Here is a 24,570-nt window from a genome sequence, read left to right on the forward strand (position 1 = left end):
CGCAGCATGTGGGATCTTCCCAGATCAGGACTCCAACCCATGTCCCCTGCATTAGCAGGTGGATTCGTAACCACTGTACCAGCAGGCAAGCCCTCAAAAAACTTTTTCTGAATTAACAAAAAAGTTATAGATAATACTGCGGGAAAAGGGGAACAATGTGAATATAAGAAAACAGCTGGACTCCTATCTCACACCATATATGCAAAAATTAACTCAAAATGGATCAAAGACCTAAATGTTAAGAGCCAAAATTATAAAACTTTTAGAAGAAAACAGGCTTAAATCTTCATGACCTTAGATTAGACAATAGTTTCTTAGATATGACACCAAAAGCACAAACTAAAGAAAAAATAGAAAACTGAATTTCATCAAAATTAAAAATTTTCTACTTCAAAGGACACCATCAAGAAAGTGAAAAGAAAACGCATGGAATTGGAGAAAATCTTTGTAAATGATATATTTGACCAAAAATTGTATCTAGAACACATAAAGAACCCCTGCAACTTAATAATAAAAAATGACTAAAATTAAAAATGGGCAAAGGATCTGAACAGACATCTCTCCAAAGAAGATATACAAATGGCCCACAAGCAGAGGAAAACATATTCAATATCATTAGCCATCAAGGAAATGAAAATAAAACCACAATGAGATACCACTTCATATCCACTAGGATGACTATAATCAAAGAGACAGATAATAACAAGTGTTGGTGAGGATGTGGAAAAATTGGAAATTTCATGCACTGATGATGGAAATGTAAAATGATGCAACTGGTTGGAAAACAGTCTAGTAGCAGTTTCTCAAAAGGTTAAATGTAGAGTCACCATACAACCCAGCAATTTCAATCCTAGCTACACATTTTAAGAAATGAAACATACAACCATACAAAAACCTGTATATACATGTTCATAGCTGTATTATTTATAATAACCAAAAACTGGAAACAACCCAAATATCCATCGAAGGTGAATGAATAAATAAAATGTGGTGTATGTGTGAAAACATACACAATTAAATACTATTAGGCAGTAAAAAGGAATAAAACATGCTATAACACAGGTGAACCATGAAAACATTAGACTAGGTGACAAAAAGTGTCATGAAAGAGCACATATTATACGATTCCATTGTCTAAAACAAGAAAATCTATAAAGAAAAAGCCGAATAATGGTTGCCTAGGGTTGAGTTGAAGGGGAAAATGGAATGACAACCAATGTATGCAGGTTTCTTTGGGGGATGATGAAAATGTTCCAAAACTGCTTGGGGTGATGGCTGCACAACTCTGTGAATATATTAAACACTACTGAATTATCCACACTTTTTAAGTGAATGAATTGTATGGTATGTGAATTATATCTCAATAAAGCTGTTATATAAAAAAAAGACAAATATCAGACTTCTGAAATCACTAGATGGGGGAGAGCTTGCTATAATCCATACTTTTTTTTTCTAACTGGCTACCTATTTATACCTATCTTCTTTGAAAAGGATGTGGCTTATAGAAGTAGTTACAGTTGGAACTACAATTCTGTAGAATTTAAAATACTTCTATTTATAAGGATTAGCATTTTAAACCTGTGCTATACAAAAGCACTGCACTACCACTACGAAAGGTACAAAGACAAGGCACTCAAAAGAACAAATCTAGAGGGAATGACACTTAGAAACACCTAAACATAATTCTCAGCAGAATGAGATAAATACTATAATAAAAGTAAAACTAACGTGCAACGGAAACTTAGCAAAAGGAGCAACTGATCTCCTCCTGGGGAAACTTTAAGTTCAAACACTGGGCTTCTCAAACCTAGTCCTTACTAAACTGAATGCCATAACCACCAGAGCCAAAAAAGGACCAACTTGCCTCCTTGAATCAGCAGGTAGATTACAACCTAATCACCAAAAGGAGCCACAGAGACTTGCTGCTTGTCTAGATTCCTTCTCTGGGGGACCTCTATACCGAAATGAGTTGACCAGCAGCATGGGGAAAGTGCTATTTATGGATAATGACAGTTCGCTGATAGCTCCACCACCAACAAACAGATAATGACCATGTCACATCTATTACAGAGGGCTGCCCATAGCCTCCTTGTAACTGCTTTTAAAGCTGCTCCTACATAAAGTTGCTAAAAGAACACAATAAGAATGAATGAAATACTGGCCTATTTCTACATTCTTATCTATCATCATTCCATACATAAGTTAAACAAGTATTTATTGAATACCTCCTGTGTTCTAAAAGCTGGGAATATAGCAATGAATTAGGCAGACACAGTCTTTATACTTATGGACTTCATAATCCAAAAGGATAAACTTCGCGATAACTCATCACTCCTAAAATCATGAGTATGTTCAAATTTAGTTCAACTAAACTAACGTGAGTCTTCAAACTAAATGTTTTGCTTTCTCTAGTAGTTGGTCCCCTCCCGTGCAAATTGTAGAATTTACTGAACAAAAGTAAGTAAAAATTTACCTTACATAATCTTCTTATTATATGGAGATAAGCAGATTTGTATCATATGTCACTTCCAGATTATGATATTATAAATAAAGGGAAAAATTACAAATCACATACATTTTAAGTAGGTCAAGTGGAACACATTGAGGGAGAAGCTAATTAGGGTACATTAATTATCTTTCAACCCCTTGACAAAGTGCTTCTTGCACTAAGTGAGCACTACAGTGCCGAGTGATAAATTAAATGCATCTGAGCAGATACCTTCCTAAATAAGTATCCATAAAATACCTAGCACTTTTACTTCTATCTAGTAGACAATGAACAGTATTTCTCTTCCCATTCTGAAAAACGATATTACAAGTTTTAAAATATTAGCAATACAGAAAGATGTTTCAAATCCAGTTTTAATTAATACGTAGACATAAGAACAAACATATATACATATGTTTGGAAGGGGCTAGAAGAGGCTTGGAACATCTGGAAGGGGCTTACCAGGTGGTGCAGTGGTTGAGAATCTGCCTGCCAATGCAGGCGACGCAGGTTCGAGCCCTGGTCTGGGAAGATCCCACATGCCTCAGAGCAACTAAGCCCATGAGCCACAACTTCTGAGCCTGCACTCTAGAGCCTGCGAGCCACAACTATTGAGCCCATGTGCTGCAACCCCTGAAGCCTGAGCGTCTAGAGCCCATGCTCTGCAACAAGATAAGCTACCACAATGAGAAGCTCATACACCACAACAAAGAGTAGTAGCCCCTGCTCACCACAACTAGGAAAGCCCACACGCAGCAACAAATATCCAACACAACCAAAAAATAAATTAAATAAATAAAAAAACAAAAACAAAAACATCTGGAAGAACACACAAACTGTTAATAGTGTATATAACAGGAATGTTGGGAGTCACAAAGGAGAGCACTTTATATATGTATGCATTATTTATGTATGTTTTAAGAACAACAAAACCAAAAATGACTAGTTATGAATAATTTTTCATTTTAATTTGTTGTGTTTTCTGTTTTTAAAACACTTTAAAAAAGTGACTTCGATTTCTTTAATTAAAGAAAGTATTCAGAGGGACTTCCCTGGTGGTCCAGTGGGTAAGACTCCACGCTCCCAATGCACGGAGCTCGGGCTCAATCCCTGCTCAGGGAACTAGATCCTACATGCATGCCACAAGTAAGCGTTCACATGCCACAACTAACTTGCCTCAACAAAGAGTCCACATGCTGCGACTAAGACCCGACACAGCTTAAATAAATAAATAAATATTTAGGGGCTACAGCACTGTAAAAAAAATTATTTCTTTGGTCATAGTCTACAAATAATGTACAAACAGAAGATTAAAGTATTGTATCAAAGTTAAATGTAGTGAAGTTGATAACTGCAGTGTAGTTGGTATGCAAAGGAATACGCCTATTCTTAGGAGATACATATTGAAGTATTCAGGGGTTAAGGGCCAGGATGAATGTAACTTACTTTCACATAGTTCAGAAAAAAGCAGCATTATTTTATACAGAGAGAGAGAGCATTAATGATAAAGCAAATGGAGCAAAATGTTAACAACAAATGAAGGACACATAAATCGTTCCTTGTATTCTTATTTTTGCAACTTTTCTGTAAGTCTGAAATTATTTCCAAATAAAATATTTAATTTTTAACATTAAGAATCAGAGTTAGGTACTTATTAAAACCAGAGAGGAATGGCAGATCTCAGCCCTCATTGTCTGGGATTTGACTTCATGAAAGATGGCTTTAAATCAAAACTTGAAGAGAAAAAGCTAAAACAATATTTGAATGTATGTCTCCAGGATGTGCTGGTGGAAGAAGAGGAATATCTAGTTATATAAGCAGAGTCAGAGGCCTTCAAGCCTTTTGATTCCAAGTACCACAAAACCAGGAGCCAGCTATCTTTCCTTCATTTCAGGGTTAAGTTTAACCAACATTCTGTCTGAAACCCCAACCAAAGAGTTTCTTTATTCTGTAACCCAAATGTGTTCATTCAACAAATACTGATAGAGCACCTACTTATTCTAGGCCTTTGTTTCTTTCATCCATAAAATGGGGCTATAGTAGAACCTACATCCTTTGTGGATTAAATGAGTTCATATGTGTAAACTTAAAACAGCATATGACACAGAGCAATGAATAAATACTAGCTTTAGCTATAGGTGCCAGGCTAGATGCCAAAGACAGTAACAAGACAGACAGTCCAGTGAGCAATTCAAATAAATAAAGCATATAATTACTATACTGCAGCTAAATATAATAAAAGGGAAAGTATTTTTAAAATATATTTAAGAGGGTAAATATTATGGTATATGATTTGTATCTCAATTTAAAAAAGAGAGACAAGGGAAGTCCCTGACAATCTAGTGGTTAGGACTCGGCGCTTTCACTGCCAGGCCCAGGTTCAATCCCTGGTGGGGGAACCAAGATCCTGCAAGCCACACGGCATGACAAATAAATAAATAAATAAATAAATAAGAGAGAAAGAAAGAATAAAGTGCCATGGAGCACAAAATAAGGGCACAAAATCCAGAGAGAGTCAAGGAAGACAAGAAATATAGTGTCCCAGACTAAAGGAATAGCATGCATATCCCAAAAAAAAAAAAAAAAAAAAGCCCAAGAGAGAATTAAAAGAAATGCCTGGCACATGGGGAGTATGAGGTGAGGAATCATGGAAACTCATTTTAGCCCCCTGTCATCTCCTGTGTTTTCATTCCTCCCCACTACACCATCTCACTGCTCATCGTTCATTCCATTATGTTCTCCAGAGCATCCCCCTTGATATCCTCCCCATCCAAATTCTAATTAAATAAACTATTTTATAACTTGAATATCTTCCCAGAAAGTTCTTCCCACTTCCTAGCCTTCTCTGAAATTTGGCTCTCCCTAAAGGACACTTCCAACCTTGTGGCCCCCTTTCTTGGAAGGTTGCTCACTTTCCCACACCTCATGTACACAAAGCCTCTGTTCTTCCTTAGCTCTCGGTTTTTCTAGAAAGCCCTCTTTTCCTTCACCCATACCTTACAACTAAGAAACATTTAAAATAAATAGGAAAAAATTCTCAGAAATGAAGGATATACATTTCCAGAATGAAAGTACCAAGTATGCCCCAAAAATGAATGAAAAAGACCCACATCAAGGTACATCTCTGTGGAATTTCACATTAGGAATAAAGAGATCTTAAAATCTATCATGGGAAAAAGAAAGAAAAAAAAAGATCACAAAGAACTAAGGCCTGGAATGACTTTGGATTCCTCAACAGCAAATATAGGAAATTAACAACACTGGAGGAAAAACCTTCAAGTTCTGAGTGAAACTGGTTTTTCAACCTAGCATTATATATCCTGCCAAATGACCAATTACACATGAGGGCAGAATTGACATTTTCAGACATACGAGGTCTTATCTCTTAGCACCCTTTCTTAGGAAGTTCCTTTACAATGTCCTCTACCAAAATGAAGAAGTAAATCTAGGCAAGATGGTATAGGATTCAGGAAAATGGATGTCAACACAGAAGAGAAGCAAAAGTAATTCCTAGGATAATGGGAGTACCAGGATGACAAGATGAAAACAATAGTTGGGATGCTAGCAAGAAAATAAAGAGTGACTTAGAGGATGTGTTGAAGAAAAAAAATTAAAATGATAGATTATCTCATGTTTAACCATACTGTGATGAGTTTTATAGTTCTGTCATAGAGTATGTGGCTAACGCTGTCATAAGCACATAAAAAAGAATCCGACAAATGTTTAACAACTAAGACAATAATTCCAAAAAATTATATAATAAAGGAAATATAATCATAATATACTAATGGTATGAACACTATTTACATAGTCATAATAGTGTAAATACTAAAATATAATTAAAGAAACAATTATAATTGTGATATAAATATACTGGAAAATGGGTAAAGGGGGAAGTATATGTATGGCATAAGAGAACTAAATCCCCATCTTCCTTAGAAAGAATAAATAATACCAAAAAGTGAAAAAATGTAAAATAGTACTATAGGCATATTATGAAAAACAGGGAGGTAAAAACCAAAAGAAAAGGCTTTTGAATTGTGTTGCCTCTGTAGATTAGAAATCAGGGATGGAGAGGGTAAGGCAGGCAACTGTTGGTTTTTTTTCACTATAAACCTTGAAGCACCTTTTGACTTTTTAAGCTATGAACTTGAATTGCCCTGATAAAAATAAAAATTAAATAAAAGAAACCTAGAGTTTATTCTGGTTCTGCTACTTAAACCAGATTTGGCAAATTATCTTACTTCTCTAAGTCTTAGGTTCAATGACATGTTTGTTTGTTCTTTAATTGAAGTACAGTTGATTTACAATATTGTCTCAATGATATGTTAGAGCCAACTTGTACAGGCTAGCAGAAGCTGACTGTTACATTTTCAGGAATTTTGCAAGCCACTATTATATACAGTTTAATTATTAAAATTAAATCATAAAAATGCACAATTATATAAATTATATCAAAATTTCAACTCAAAATTCTTCACTTAATTAGTATTTTACTATATTTTATTTAACTATGTGTTTAAAGTTATTTACATCTATTGCACTTATATAGTAGAAATCCTTTGTGATATTGCACATCTCTTTCAAACTCTGCATTCAGCATATCACATTGGTATTACAGCTTGAAATCAGGCCCAGGAGTATTTACACTTCTAGAATCAAGCAAATGCTACAAATCAGAGCTTAATTTACTGTTGTATTGATTATCTACCAGGGGTCATTACACTATGGCCCTTTGCCTATTTTTGAACAGTGCAAAGAACGGTTTTATATTTTTTAATGGTTGGAACACACACACACATTCGTACACACGCACGCACAAAATAGGTAACAGTGACCATATGTGGCCTACAAAGCCTAAAGTATTAACTACCTGGCTCTTTACAGAAAAAGTATGCCCATCCTTGATCTAGACTTAAGAAAGTGATGAAAAAAAATGTTAATTCCGTGTAATAATCTTAATTCCATGGGCTGCATCTTTAGCGTAACAAGAAATTAGATGTTGTTCAAAAACAAATGTACCTTCCTTAGTAAACCTGCTCCTCCTATCTACTCTATCCTAATAAAAGGCATCACTATGCATTTGTTGAAACTCAGAACTGGGGACCTCCCTGGTGGTCCAGTGCCTAAGACTCCGCACTCCCAATGCAGGGGGCCCGGGTTCGATCCCTGGTCAAGGAACTGGTCCTGCATACTGCAACTAAAGAGCCTGCATACCGCAATGAAGATCCCTCATGCTGCAACTAAGACCAGATGCAGCCAAATAAATAAATAAATATTTTAAAAAATAATAAATCTGGTATTATCATTAAAAAAAAACCTCAGAACTGTACACACAAAAGAGTAAATTTTACTATATGTAAACACTGAAAAATTTCTTTAAATCATACATAGATCTTCTTAAATGAAGATGCCTGGGTCCAACTCCCTAGAGATTATGATTCAGTTGATCCAGAATGAGACCTGGGAATCTGTGTTTTTTTAAACACAGCTGGTAATTCTGATTTAAAAACAAACAAACAAAAAACTAGGATGAGAACCCTGGTCCTAATCCCACAAATGCTCTGACTTCTATCTCTACAGCTTTCTCGTTTACTCCTGCTCTCCCCCTGTTCTTTAGCCTCTATAAGCCCTCCAATTCCCTGAACTCATTACTTTCTATACGATGCTGGTCTTCACTGCCTATCTCAATCAATAGCCTCATCTCTCTTATTCCTCTTATTCTACTAAATGTACCTGCCTGGCAAGACCCCAACCATAGCTCAATCCATTTTCATGCTTTTTCTGCTCTCTCCTTAGGCCACAAGAAAGGGAAATAAACAACACCATCTTCAATTTGGTTTCACTGGTAATGATCTCCAATCACACACAGACCACTCAATGCAATCCAAAAAGCTCTCCCTGGAATTCCCTCTTTCCCACTCTTCACTACAGCTGTTTCAAACCTTCTCCACCTTCCTCAAACATCACATTCCACCTCTTTCTACACATTTTTTGGTAGACCCCGTTTCCCCTACTACATAACAGAGAAATTAAACATTGTGAACAGAGCTACTTCAGTTTCCTGCCATTCTCCTATAAATATATATGCACCCATACCCATTTTTTCCTTCTTATCTAAATTAGTCCCCCTACCTAATGCTCTAGATCTCATCTCCTTTTACCACCAGAGGAACTGTGGTTTTCCAACACCCTATTCCTACTTGCTGGTCTCTCCTGCTTTACTGGCTCCTTTCCAACAAGCTCATAAATATGCCCAAATCACTCAACTACAGGCCCCCTGACAGAAGTGGTTCTTTGGGGTTATAAACTCTTTTGAAGAGCTGATGAAACCTTTAAGGCTTCTCTCCAGAAAAAATGTACCTACACACACAGTGTGCATATAATATTGATGGAGGGGGTGTCCATAAATCCCAGATTAAGAACTCATACCCTATAACTTTTCCTACCCAAGCTTTACCAAAGAGCTGTACACTACCTGTCTCCACTTAAATTCCCTCCTGAATCCACTGCAATCCTGCCTCCCAACTTCACAACTCCACTGAAACACTTCTGCCAAGGGCAGCGACTACACTGCTAAATTTGGTACACATTTTTCATTCCTTATCTGCAGAATTTGATACTGCTAATCATTCCCTCCACTTTGAAATACCCTCTTTACTCAACATCTGAGACCATACACTTTTGTATACTTTTTCTATCTCTCTGGCCATTCTCTCTAAACCTTTTATAGGCTCCTTTTCCCGGGCCAGCTGCCTCCTCATCCCACCACTCTAGACCAAAGATATCACAAACTGGCATTCCACAAGGCTCATTTTAGTGATCAGAAATGTACTGTTTTGACCTTACAATTAGTATTTTCTCCCCAACTCTACTCCCAGAGCGTTTTGATTTCCCAACACTTAAAAATTAGGGAATTCCACATCAAACTCAATTTCAGGCTTCTTTTAAAAAACTGGAAGTTCTGAAAATCCTGAGCCCATATTGCTACAAAGCAATAATTACTCCCTGGGGTCTCCCAAGATACCTAAGGCCAAGTTTCAGCTGTCATTTTCATTTAGCTAGTGTAGCATATGTTTAAAATATCCAGCCTGCTTCACTCATAGCTATTTGTAGACACGTAAATTTGCAACACTTGCTTTGTATACTTTCCTGGGGTAATTTCATGCTGCAGACCTCCAAATCTTATCTCCAGCCACCTAATTTCTACCTGGTAATTCCTATGTGAAATTCATTCTCAGTACCTCTTCAAGGAAACTTCTCAAATGCCCGCTCTCCTGGCAAGACTGACTGTCCCTCCATTTGATATCGTAAGTATTTCCTGCTTACTCTTATTATCGTACCTGTCAGTCTCTATTAAAATAACATCTTACTTGTGTGTGACTCCCAGTAGACTATAAGATCCCAGTAAGAAGTGAATACTAGTCATCATTGTAACCTCAGTACCTAATATAGTTTCTAATAGATGACAGAATCACCAGAAGTATCTTGTTGAGTTAGCAATGAAGTTTCTTGATATACTAGTAAGTCTATCAAAGCAATTAATCACTAGAAATCCTACTGTACAGGGCTTGCCTGGTGACACGGTGGCTAAGAATCTGCCTGCCAATGCAGGGGACATGGGTTCGATACCTGGGCCGAGAAGATCCCACATGCCGAGGAGCAACTAAGCCCGGATGCCAAAATTACTGAGCCTGCGCTCTAGAGCCCATGAGCCACAACTACGGGGCCCATGCACCACAACTACTGAGCCCTGCACCACAACTACTGAAGCCCATGCGCCTAGAGCCTGTGCTCCGCAACAAGAAGCCTGTGCACTGCAATGAAGAGTAGCCCCCGCTCTCCACAACTACAGAAAGCTCACGAGCAGCAACAAAGACCCAACGCAGCCAATAAATAAAATTAATTAATTAAATTTTTAAAAAATCCTACTGTACAGAGCTTAATAAAAAATATTGAGACCAATAGTTCTCTCCAGTGGGGACATATACTAATTAATATTCACTGAGTGTTTACTTACTATATGACAGGCATTATTCTAAGTGCTTTACATATATTAGTTAATTTGATCCTCACAACAATCTTATAAAGGAGATACTATTATCATGCCCATGTTACAAACACAAAAAAGAGATTAAGTAGCCCTTGCCCAACTAACAAATGCACCCAAGTAATGCTAGTCCAGATTCTATCATTTTAACCACTTCAAAGACCATCTCTTTCTCAGGAATAAATGATCCTTTCCTAAGAAAATAATTTACAACATGCTTTGGGAAATGCTTTTGAATGAAAGTGGTCATCCGTTCATAAGTCAACATCCTAAACAAATAAAATAGAGAAATGTATAAACATGAGTGCCAAAAATGAAGTTTTTGTACTATAAGCATGCCATGGACAGTTCTTACTGGATGGAGAGTAAAAACTTAACATGAAATGCCATATACACATATTGAACATAAACTTTTAGATTAATATAAGGACCTTTAAAAGAATTCAACATTATCCAATAAATTTTTTATGCATAACAGAAAATGCTACTTGAAAGCAGCCTTATTAAATTGCGGCAACTGATAAGACTGAAAATTCAAAGCTACTAAACTAAAGCATTCTAAGAAAATTAATTTGTGATTAACATCTAACAGAGAACTGCTAGAACAATGAACAAAAATATTGGCCTATGAATCAAAGGGCCTGGGTTCTAACCCTGTATTTGCCACAACCAATTGTGACCAAATAGGGCCTTGGAGCCAGTGGTTGTTTCTTTGCTTGTTGGCTGTTGGGCAGCCATCTCCTCTTCTTTGGTAATAGTACTGCAATTTCATCTGGAAGAATGACTCCTTCCCTGTATATGTGTTGGTAAATCAAGGTCTCCTCCTATCCCATGGCTAAGGGGCTGAGGGATGGATACATAATCTGAAAAAAGCAAATTGAATCTTTTCTCACAGGACTTTGAAACCTGAGCAAAATGACGTAAACACTGGGTGCGACTGGAGGTTCTAGCCAGAATAATTAGGCAAGAAAAATATATAAAAGGTATCCAAATTGGAAATGAAAAATAATTAGGCAAGAAAAATATATAAAAGGTATCCAAATTGGAAATGGAATTCCGTGGTGGTCCAGCAGTTAAGACTCGGAGCTTTCGCTGCAGTGGCCTGGGTTCAATTGCTGGTCAGGGAACTAAGATCCTGCAAGCTGCACAGCATGGCCAAAAACAAAGTAAAACTGTACTTGCGGATGACGTATCCTACATATAGAAAATCCCAAAGAGTCAAAAACAAAACAAAGACAAAAAACTACTAGAGCTAATAAACAAGTTTGACAAAGTTGTAGGGGTCCAATATCCACACATAAAAGTCAGTTATATTTCTATAAACCAGCAATGAACAATCTGAAAGAAAATTAAGAAAATAATTCCATAAATAAATGGAAACACATCCCATGCTCACACATGGTTGAAAGTGATCTACAGACTCAATGCAATCCTATCAAAATTGCAATAGGATTTTTGTAGGACTGGAAAAAGCACTCAAATTCATATGGAATTAAGAGGGACCCTGAATAACCAAAATAATCTTGAAAAAGAAGAACAAAGTCAGAGGATTCACACTTCCCTATTTCAAAACTTACTATAAAGCTACAGTAATCAAAAGAGGATAATACTGGCATAAGGACAGACACACAGACTAATGGAACAAAACTGACAAATCAGAAATAAACCTTCATATGTATATGGTATATTGATTTAGGATAAGAGTCCAAAGACCATCTTTTGGGGAGTCTTTTCAACATACAGGGCTGGGGAAACTGTATATTCATATGCAAAACAATGAAGTTAAACTCCTACATCATGCTATATAAAAAAATTAATACAGTTCTAAATGTAAGGGCCAAAACTATAAACCTCTTAGAAGAAAACATACAGGGAAATTTTCACAACATTAAATTTTGTAATAATTTCTTGGGTCCAATACCAAAAACACAGGCAAAAAGGGAAAAAATAAACAGGAATTCATCAAAATTTAAAACTTTTGGGGACTTCCCAGGCAGTCCAGTGGTTAAGAGTCCACGCTCCCACTGCAGGGGGCACGGGCTCATTCCCTGGTCAGGGAACTACATCCTGCATGCTGCGTGGCATGGCCAAAAAATAAAATTAAAAAAAATTTTTTTAACTTTTGTGCATCAAAGGACACTATCAAAAAAGTGAAAAAGACAACTCACAGAATGGGAGAAAATATTTGCAAATTATATATCTTATAAGGGTTTAATATCAACCAAAACGACTCAATTTAAAAAATGGGCAAAGGACTTGAATACATATTTCTCCAAAGAAGGTACACAAAAGGCCAATAAGCACATGAAAAGATTATTATTAGTTATTAGGGAGCTGCAAATCAAAACCACAATGAATTATCACTTCATACCCATTAGGATGGCTATTATCAAAATAACAGAAAATAGCAAGTGATGGCAAGAATATGAAGAAATTGGAACCCTGGTGCATTGCTGCTAGGAATGTAATAATGATACAGATGCTGCGAAAACAATTTGGTGGTTCCTTAAAAAGTTAAACATAAAATTACCAGATTATCTAGCAATTCCTCTTCCAGGTATATACTCAAAAGAATTAAAAGCAAGGACTCAGATACTTGTACACCAACGTTCATAGCAGCATTATTCACAACAGCTGAAGGCAGAAACAAACCAATGTCTGTCAACAGAAGAACAGACAAACAAAATGTGGTATACACATATAAAAGAATATTATTCAGCCTTATAAAAGAATGAAATTCTGATACAGGCTACAACATGAATGAATCCTGAACATACAATGTTAAATGAAATAAGCCAGACCAAAAAAAAAAAAATATTGTATATTTATCTCAACTTATATGAAGTACCCAGAACAGGCAAATTAACAGGGACAGAAAGTAGAATAGAGGTTACCAGGAGCTGCAGGGTGGGGAGAATAGAGGAATTATTGTCTAAAGTATTAAGTTTCTGTTAGCGATGATGAAAAATTTCAGAAATGGATAGTGGTATTGGTTGCACAACACTGTGAATTTACTTAATGCCACTGACATACACTTTAAAAGGTTAAACTTATAAATTTTATATTTTGTATATAATCGAACAATTTATTTTAATCGCACAACCAGAATCTTTTCTTTTTTCTTTCTACACAGTACCAAATAAATGGCTAAGGTGATTTCTACTAATATGGTTCTGACACAGACAAAGCACTCTCCTCTTGATAATAGTGCAACAGTTTCCAAAGTGTGGTTCACAAACTCTTGAGAGCCCCTGAGATTTTTTCAGGGAATATACAAGGTCAAAACTATTTTCTTCTTTTTTTTTTCAATTTTATTTATTTATTTTATTTATTGGCTGTGTTGATTCTACATTGCTGCGCGCAGGCTTTCCCTAGTTGCAGCGCAAGCAGGGGCTATTCTTTGTTGCGGTGCGCAGGCTTCTCATTGTAGTGGCTTCTGTTGTTGCAGAGCATGGGCTCTAAGTGCACAGGCTTCAGTAGCTGTGGCTCGCAGGCTCTAGAGTGCAGGTTGAGTAGTTGTGGCGCATGGGCTTAGATGCTCCGCAGCACGTGGGATCTTCCCGGACCAGTGATCAAACCTGTGTCCACTGCATTGGCAGGAGGATTCTTAACCACTGTGCCACTAGGGAAGTCCCCAAAACTATTTTCATATTAATACAAGAGTGAGTCAAAAATCATCCACACTCTGGCTATAGAATTTATTTAACTCTTAGAAGGGGCAAACACATCCTTTTTCGACATAATCTCCTTACTTTTCAATACACTTCGTCCATCTGTCAACACGCTTTTTTATTCACTCATTAAAAAAATGTTTCAGGCTGAGCTGCGAGCCACGAATGTATTGCTGTCTATGCTTCCTCATCAGAAGCAAATCTTTGCCCTGGTAGGGCTGCTTTCAGGGGACCAAACAGGTGAAAGTCCGATGGAGCATGATCAGGACTATAGGGAGGATGCTTTAACACCCCAAAACAAAGTTTTTGCAGAGTGTCAACAGTGTGGGCAGAAGTGTGCGGACGTGCATCGTCATGCAAGATCACAACCCCTTAGATAGCAGTCCTCTGCATTTAATCTGAAGTTTAGGCTTCAGCTCTTCAATAAGCATCTCACTGTAATGAGCACTGTTTGATTGTTGACCTTTTTCCTGATAATGTTCCAATACTGGCCCTTGAGAATCCCAGAAAACTGGAAGCATCAATTTTCCAGCTGATAGCTGACTTTTGAACTTTTTCTTGGCCGGCAACTGAGGATGTTTCCATTCCATACTCTGCTGTTTACTCTCAGGCTCCTAGCAATGAATCCATATCTTGTCACCAATAATGATTCTCTTTAACAAACTTTCACCTTGCTTAGCATATCAGTCCAAATTTTGTTTGGAGATATCCAAACACTTATGTTTATGTCCTTCCATGAGTTGTTTCAGTACCCAACTTGCACAAACTTTTCGAAACCTAAGTCTGTCATGGATTACTTCATTTTGAGGTGTTAAAGCAGCCTCCCTATAGTCCTGATCTTGCTCCATCAGACTTTCACCTGTTTGGTCCCCTGAAAGCAGCCCTACGAGGACGAAGATTCGCTTCTGATGAAGAAGCGAAGACAGCGGTACATTCGTGGCTTGCAGCTCAGCCTGAAACATTTTTTAATGAGGGAATAAAAAAGTGTGTGACAGGTGGACAAAGTGTATTGAAAAGCAAGGAGATTATGTTGAAAAAGGATGTTTGTCTCTTCTAAGAGTTAATTAAAATAAATTCTACAGCCAGAGTGCAGATAATTTTTGACTCACCCTCATATTTCCTCCTTCACTTAATTATGGTTCACTGATAGTGTACAAGCATCTTGGATAAAAGATAAACCAAAGCAGTGGAATCAAACTGGACCATTTCATCAGTCTTGTCACTACTCTTCACTATCACATACCTGAGTTAAAAAAAAAAAGTCAGTTGGACTTAAAAATATCCAACACAAAGCAGTAAAAAAATTTTATGACATCTCTAGCTTTTATTATAAAAAAATATATATACTTAAAATTTTATAAACCTTGACCCTTGAGTACACATCTTTTTAATAGTGTGACAAAATGAAAAATACATATAAAACAGTTTTGCACAATGCAATATAATGGTTATCTTGAAAAACCCTTAAGAGGTTGTCTTACAAGCCACTTTCTCCACAGAAGTCTATTTTTAACTGTAAAAATGGCTAACAAACTATAATTATTCACACTTGGGTATTTGGCAGACATTTTTCTAAAAATAAATAAAGTAACCCTCTCACTTTACAGAGACCTATGGACAGTATTTGTTGCCATTGACAAAACTGAGCTTTCAAAAGAATATTACATTTTTTACAAAACTTGAAAGCTTCCCAATAACTTTAAAACTTTTCTGTTGAGGTCAACAGTGATATTAAAATGATTATTTAACACTGCAGAATGCAATGTGAAAACATTTGGAAGACCTATATAATTCAGTCAACCAATATTTTCAAAAAGATTGCTATAGGCTGAATGTTTGTATCTCATATGACCAGGCCACCCAAGATGGCTGTTCTCCTGCTCTCCGTACATCCCCTGCTCCACCAGTCCCTGCATCACCTACACCCTACTCATGTGACTGACATTCCCTAAGAGTCTAATCAATCACCACCTAGTGGTTGTTTTAATCTTTAGATCAGAACTATCTTCACTATGACAGTTTACCAAAGGCGTGTGCCCCTCTGTTGGTTTCCCTGGTAACCAGTGAGCCAACCTACTGTAAATCATTCCCCTCCCCCTCCTACGGCAGCCATCTGCTGTCTATGTAAGATTTACCCACCTATGAAACCACTGATATCTCTGTTGCTGATTCCAGGCTCTTTCTCCAGTCTTGAGGCAGGGCAAGTACAGGCAGGGCTTGCAGGCCTACAGGGTGCAGCCCAACATATCCCCACAAAATTCATATGTTAAACTCTTAACTCCCAATATGATGGTATTTGGAGGTGGAGGGGGTCTCTGGGAGGTGATTAGATTATGAGGGTGGAGCCTCCATGAATGGGATCAGTATCCTTATAAAAGAGACCCGAGACCTCCCTTGCCCCTTCTACCATGTGAAGACATAGGAAAAACACAGACACCTATGAATGTGAAAGTGGGTTCTTGCCAGATACCAAATCCGATGGCACCTTGACTGTAGATTTCTCTGCCTCCAGAACTGTGAACAATAGATTTCTGCGGTTCATAAGCCACCCAGTCTATAAAGTATTTTCGTTATAGCAGCCCAGATGGATTACAACAATTCATGATGTTATAAAATCATGCATGGGGGGTGGTTTCCCTGGTGGCGCAGTGGTTAAGAATCTGCCTGCCAATGCAGAGGGCACAATCGATCCCTGCCCCAGGAAGATACCACATGCCACGGAGCAACGAAGCCCATGCACCACAACTACTGAGCCTGTGCTCTAGAGCCCATGAGCCACAACTATTGAGCCCCCGTGCCACAACTACTGAAGCCCGCATGCCTAGAGCCCGTGCTCTGTAACAAGAGAAGCCACCACAATGAGAAGCCCGAACACCACAACAAAGAGTAGCCCCTGCTCACCACAACTAGAGAAAGCCCATGAGCAGCAAAGAAGACCCAACACAGCCAATAAATTAATTAATTAATTAATTTTAAAAAACATAACCATGCCATTACAGTAAAAATAGTTAAGACTCATTAAATGCAGTGATTAAGAGTTGCCTGGATGTGTATCCTTGCCTTGCCACTTATTATCTTAAAAAAAAAAATCATGCATGGATAAGAAATCTATTAAAGTACAAGACCAATGGACTGTAATATAACAGTATTTGAAAAGTTCTTCGATATGGTTTTTCATTCCACATTTCAACTAACCTTTAAGAAACTATCAAAGTTTTGTCAAAGAAGTGTCAAGGAAGACCTTAAACACTAACATTAATTATATTAAAATATTCCTCCCTTTTGCAACTGCCTGTGTGAGACCAGATTTCTCTTCACAGACTTCAACCAAAACAACATATCATAACATATAAAAGAAGTAGATGTACGAATCCATTTGCCTTTTATTAACCAGAGATTGAAGAGATCTGAAAAAAAATGTAAACCAATGCCATGCTTCTAACTAAATTTGTTTTGGAAATTAAATTATTTTTCGTTTAAAATACGTCACTTATGTTACATGTAATGGTTTTGTTATTGTTATTTTTTAATTATTTATTTTGGCTGTGCCAGGTCTTGTCTTTTTTTTAGAATTTTTTTTTTATAGCTAGTATTTATTTATTTATTTATTTAATTTTATTGGCTGCATTGGGTCTTCATTGCTGCACACAGGCTTCCTGCAGCTGTGGAGAGTGGGAGCTACTCTCCATTGCAGTGCACAGGCTTCTTATTACGGTGGCTTCTCTTGCTGCAAAGCACAGGCTCTAGGCACATGATCTTCAGTAGTTGCAGCACATGGGCTCAGTAGTTGTGGCTAGTGGGCTCTAGAGCACAGGCTCAGCAATTGTGGTGCATGGGTTTAGTTGCTCTGTGGCATGTGGAATCTTCCCGGACCAGGGCTCAAACCCATGTCCCCTGCATTGACAGGCAGATTCTTAACCACTGCGCCACCAGGGAAGCCCTGCGCCAGGTCTTAGTTGCAGCACATGGATCTTCATTGCTGCATGTGGGATCTTTAGTTGCAGCATGCAACACATCTTTAGTTGTGGCATGTGGGATCTTTTAGTTGTGGCATGAAGGCTCTTATTTGTAGCATGTGGGTTTCTTAGTTGTGGCACGTGGACTCTTAGTTGCAACATGCAGACTCTTAGTTGTGGCATATATGCAGGATCTAGTTTCCTGACCAGGGATAGGACCCAGGCCCCCTGCTTTGGGAGCACAGGGTCTTACCTACTGGACCATTAGAGAAGTCCCTGTTATTGTTATTTTTAAATGAATATGGTAAACATTTTCAAATTTTGTTTTAATTTCTAATACATTAAAAATAGACAGAACTACCATAAACAAAAACGCTTTAGGGTCTTCAGTAATGTTTAAGGGTGCAAAGGGTCCCAAACCAAAAAGTTTAAGAACTACTAATCTAATCAGACATCTGTTTGAAAAGGGATTTTTTTCACTGCCACTTTTTGTGCAGGTACAAAAGGATTTATGTATAACTGAATTGTACCCTGAAACCAAAAAAAGAGCTAGGATAAAGAAGAGGCTCAGGTTCTGATCCTACAACCTATTCATAAGGCCATATGTGTTACAGAACAAAACATGCCTCAGTGAAAGGGATCAGAATATGCCACCCCAAAATATGCCACTTTGGCATGAGGATTATTTTGAGCTGAAGGCAATTAAGAAACAGCAGACACAAGAGGAACTCTCTGCCCTCCTCATTTCTGTCTAATGGCAGAGCATATTTGTAAAGACATCTCCCTCTCCCATACCAGGAAGAGGAGAATGACTCTTAATCACCAGAAATGACTTTTATCACAGGAGACAGCACCAACTCAAGTCTGCATAAACAAACTTTACTAAGATGACCCTTATTTTCCATTAATTTCCCCATATATTTACCTTTACCTTCCCACAATTTACTACCTCTAGAATTCCAACTCCTCTTTACTTTGTCTAGTCAGTTCTCCATAATTTATCACCCTTTTTTAAAATGGCAGACAAGCTCTCACTGGTTTTTCAAAAATATTTTAAAAATAGACAAATATTTAGCTAGACTTAGCAAGAAAAGAAGACAGAGGACTCAAATAAAATCAGAAATGAAAGGAGATATTACCACTGATACCACAGAAATATAAAGGATCATAAGAGACTACTTATGAGTAATTATATGCCAAAAAACTGTACAAACTAGAAGATATGGATACATTCCTAGGAACATACAACCTACCAAGACTGAATCATGAAGAAATAGAAAATATGAACAGACCAGATACTAGTAAGGAGATTGAATCAGTATGAAACCCACCCCCCCAATAAACAAAAGTCCAGAGATGGCTCCACTACTGAGTTCTACCAAACATTTTAAAAAGAATTAATAGCAATCCTTCTCAAACTCTTACAAATAATAGAAGAGGAGGGGACACTTCCAAACTCATTTTTGTGAGGCCAACATTACCCTAAAACCAAAACTAAACAAGGATACTTCAAGACAATTACAAGCCAATATCTCCAGTGAACATAGATGTAAAACTCCTCAACAAAACATCAGCAAACTGAATTCAACAATACATTAAAAGGACCACACATCATGATCAGGTGGAATTTATTCCAGGAATGCAAGGATGGTTCAACATCCACAAAGCACCACATTGTGATATACCACATTAATAAAATGAAGAAAAGTCATCTGAGCATCTCAATAGATGCATTTGACAAAACTGAACATCTATTAATGATAAAAACTCTGAACAAGGTGAGTACACAGGGGGACTTCCCTGGTGGTCCAGTGGCTAAGACTCCACACTTCCAATGCAGGGGGCTCGGGTTTGATCCCTGGTCAGGGAACTAAATCCCACATGCCTCAACTAAGAGTTCACATGCCACCACTAAAGATCCCACATGCCGCAACTAAAAAAAGATCCCACATGCTGCAAGTAAAGATCCCGCATGCTGCAATGAAAATCCTGCACACAGCAACAAAGATCCCACATGCCACAACAAAGATCCCACATGCCATGACAAGTATCCTGTGTGCCGCAACTAAGACCTGGCACAGCCAAATAAATAAATAAGTAAATAAATAAATATTTTTTTAAAGAAGGGGTACAGAGGGAACACACCTCAACATAATAAAGACCACATATGATAAGCCCACAGCTAATATCATATGCAATAATAAACAGCTGAAAGCTTTTTTAAGGAACAAGATAACTTTTATTCACCACTTTTATTCAATACAGTTTTGAAAGTCCTAGCCAGAGCAATTAGGTAAAAAATAAATAAATGAAAGGCATCCAAATTGGACAGGAAAAAGTAAAACTGTCTCTATTTGCAGATGACAATATATTATATATAAAAAACCCTAAGGACTCCACCAAAAAAAAAAAAAAAACACTGTTAGAACTAATAAACAAATTCAGTAAAGCTGCAAGATACAAAATCAATATGCAAAAACTGGCTGCACTTCTAAACTAATAAGGAGCCATAAGAAAGAGAAATTAAGAAAACAATCACATTTATGACCTGATCAAAAAGAATAAAATACCTAAGAACAAATTTAACCAACGAGGTGAAAGATCTCTACATCTGAAAACTATATGGCACTAATGAAAGAAATTAAAGAAGACACAACTAAATGGAAAGATATTCCATGCTCATGGACTGGAAGAAATACTGTTAAAATGTTCATACCACCCAAAGCAATCTACAGATTCAATGCAACCCCTACCCAAATTTCAATGGTGTTTTTCACAGAAATAGAACAAACAATCCTAAAACTGGCATGGAACCACAAAAGACCCCAATAGTCAAAGCAATTTTGAGAAGAAATAACAAAGCTGGAGGCTTCACACTTCCTGAACTTAAACTATATTACAGAACTAAAGCAATCAAAACAGTATGGTATTGGCATACAAACAGGCATACAGATCAATGGAATGAAATAGTCCAGAAATAAACCTACACACGGTCAATTAATTTATGTCAAAAGAGCCAAGGAAACACAAAGGGGAAAGGACAATCTCTTCAATAAATGGTGCTGAGAAAACTGGACAGCCACATGCAAAAGAATGAAACTAGACCACCATCTTACACCATACACAAACATACACAAAAATCAACTCAAAATGGGACTTCCCTAGTGGTCCAGTGGGTAGGATTCCATGCTCCCAGTGCAGGGGGCCCAGGTTCAACCTCTAGTCAGGGAACAAGATCCTGCATGCCACAACTAAGCCCTGGCAGAGCCAAAATAAATAAGAAATAATTCTTTTGTTTTTTAAATCAACTCAAAATGGATTAAACACTTAAACATAAGAGCTGAAACCATAAAACTCCTAGAAGAAAACAGAAGGTAAGCTCCTTGACGTCAGTCTTGGCAATGGTTTTGTGGATTTGACACCAAAAGCAAGGCAACAAAAGTAACAAATGGAACTACATCAAACCAAAAAGCTTCTGCACAGCAAAGAAAGCCGTCAACAAAATGAATAAACAACCTACCTAATGGGGGAAAATATGAAATTAACATCTAAAATATATTAGGGACTTGCCTGGTGGTCCAGCAGTTAAGACACGGCACTCCCAAGGCAGGGAGCCTGGATTCAATCCCTAGTCAGGGAACTAGATCCTGCACGCTGCAAGGAAGATCCCTCACATGGCAACAAAGATCCCACATGGCACAACTAAGACCTGGCCCAGCCAAATAAATACATAAATACTTTTAAAAATAAAAAATAAATATATTTAAAAACTTATGCAACTCAATAGCAAAAAAGTCTGATAAAAAATGGGCAGAGGATCTGAATAGCAATTTTTCCAAAAAGACTTACAGGTGGCCAACTGTTACATGAAAAGGTGCTCAACATCACTATTATCAGAGAAATTCAAATCAAAACTACAATGAGATATCATGTCACACCTGTTACAATGGCTACTATCAAAAAGACAAGAAATAACACGTGTCAGTGAGGATGCAGAGAAAAGAAAATCTTTGCATCGTCAGTGGGAATGTAAATTGGTACAGCAACTATGCAAAACAGCATGAAGGTTCCTCAAAAAATTAAAAATAGAATTAATGTATGAACCAGCAACTCCACTTCTGGGTATTTATCTAAAAAAAATGAAAACACTAACTCAAAAAGATATATGCATCCCCATGTTCACTGCAACGTTATTTACAATAGCCAAGATGTGGAAACAACTTAAGTGTCCACTGATGGATGAATGGATAAAGAAAATATATACAATGGAGGGAATTCCTTGGAGGTCCAGTGGTTTGGACTTGGTGCTCTCAGATTTTCGCTGCTATGGCCTGGGTTTGATTCCTGGTTAGGGAACTAAGATCCCACAAGCCACGAGGTGAGGCCAAAAATAAAAAAAAGAAAGAAAAAGAAAATATATACCAAGGAATATTATTCAGTCATAGAAAGAAGATAATCCTGCCATTTGTGACAGCATAGATGGACCTTGAAGGCATTACGCTAAGCGAAATAAGACAGAGAAAGACAAATACTTTCACTTACATGCTCTCACATATATGCAGAATCTAAAAGAAAAAAAAAAAAGAATGAAACAAACAGAACTCACAGAGAGAACAGACTGCTGATTGCCAGAGGCAAGGGGTGAGAGATGGGTGAAATGGGTGAGGGTGGTGAAAAGACACAAAATTCCATATATAAAATAAGTAAGTCCCAGGGATGTAATGTACAGCATGGTGACCATTGTTAATAATACTATATTGTATATTTGAAAGTTGCTAAGAGAATAAATTTTAAAAGTTTTCATCATGAGAAAAAAATCTGTAACTATGGGGTGATAGATGTAAACTAGACTTATTGTGGTGATCACTTCACAATATACACATATATCAAATCATTATGTTGTAAACCTGAAACTAATATAATGTTATGTCATAGTCCAATTTAAAAGAAAAGAAAAGAAAAAATATGGCATACAAGCTTTCAAGTTTAACTGCTTCTTTGGGTTTTCACTTCTTTTCTGTGACATTCTTGTGTATATATGAGGAGTAAACCTTTTTGTTTTGTTTTGTTTATGTGGCATTTGTCAATTTAATTTGCAATCCCCAGTAACTAAACCTATGAGGGTAGAGAAAAAGGTTTTTTTCTCCCCCGAAGGTGATATAGCAGGCACCAAAAATATCTATTAGGCATTCAAAGGATAGTTTAGTTCTCATTAAACCAGACCTAAGTAACATATGCAGAACCAAAAGGCAAACATAAAAGCAGTCATCTCTATGTTAGGAAAAAAGTCCCTAGCACCTCTGGCTTTGTCAGCTGTTACTGGTGTTTAGTATAACTAGAGATGGTAAACTAGAAGACCAGAAACTGTTTTTAATTTCATAAAGAAAAAGAAGAAATAGACTACTACTAATTCATGTTCCCCTTTACAGTTAATTCATTTAAGCTATATTTAGATACTGATTCTGATCAATCAACTAAAAAGTAAAAAAGGAATTTGCACTGCTCTCTTAAAATCTTTCTGTATCAACTGCTTACATTTGTTTCTTTTTAAAATTCCTAATATCTACTCTCTAAATAGTAAATCCTATCTTCCGCAAATATGCTTAACATAAAAATTCCCAGTTTAAGAAAAGTGTTTCATTCATACAAACCTTTGCTGTATGGTATTGAGGGTACTGTGTTTAAATACTTAAGTAAATAAAGAAATTATCCTGTTAAGTGTTGTCAAAGGCAAATGATGTTATCAAGTACACATAACAAACGTGAAATATTTCATCATATAATAAATTCTGACTATTTGAATAGAAAGTTTTAACTATGGTACTTTAAATGACCATTCTATTAAAAGAGCACTCTGAATTTCTGGAAACATCAAGCCAGCTGTTACAACCACTGCTAAGAAACCAGGGAACAAGAGAAAAATTCCTAGTACATATATTTGTGAATAATCTGAAATTATACAAGGTTTTAAATACAAAAGTAATAAAACTAAATAATTCTATTAAAATACAGTGCCTAAACTCATGAACCTATTTCATTTTAGAGAAATTTTTAAAAAAGAATTAGAACTACTCTGGATGTTGATACAATCTTAGATATAGAAAAATGCTTAGAAAAGAATGACTGGTTGATCAGGCTATCCAGAGGGGAAAACACAACTATATTCAGAAGGAAGAAAAAAATTTTACTTAAATCTTCAGCTTTTTGAAAACCTAAAATTAAAATTATGGAAACATGAGGAGGGAAAGAAACAGAAACAACATTTCATCTTTCTAAAAGAAAAACAATTGACACCTTTAACCAACTTATTTTTCAAGAACAACGATTAAACAAAATTTCCCGCCCCCAGCACCAGTGAGCTGCCACATTCACATCCAGACTTCACAGAATATTTGGCATACAACA

General features: G+C 36.9%; 1 protein-coding gene across 4 annotated transcripts in view; it reads right to left on the minus strand.

Annotated features, from left to right (window-relative positions):
* Positions 1-24,570, minus strand: part of PIK3R3 (phosphoinositide-3-kinase regulatory subunit 3) — a 98,053-nt gene that overhangs the window by 44,368 nt on the left and 29,115 nt on the right. Inside the window, exon 1 of one of the 4 annotated variants that reach the window (XM_057709599.1) lies at positions 22,708-22,730. The exons of the other annotated variants lie outside the window; for them this stretch is intronic. The gene's annotated coding sequence lies outside the window, so the exon portion shown is untranslated. Of the gene's footprint in view, positions 1-22,707; positions 22,731-24,570 lie in introns of those variants that run through there. 4 annotated transcript variants of the gene reach the window in all.

This window comes from Hippopotamus amphibius, chromosome 1 (assembly GCF_030028045.1).
Source record: "Hippopotamus amphibius kiboko isolate mHipAmp2 chromosome 1, mHipAmp2.hap2, whole genome shotgun sequence".
NCBI lineage: Eukaryota > Metazoa > Chordata > Mammalia > Artiodactyla > Hippopotamidae > Hippopotamus > Hippopotamus amphibius.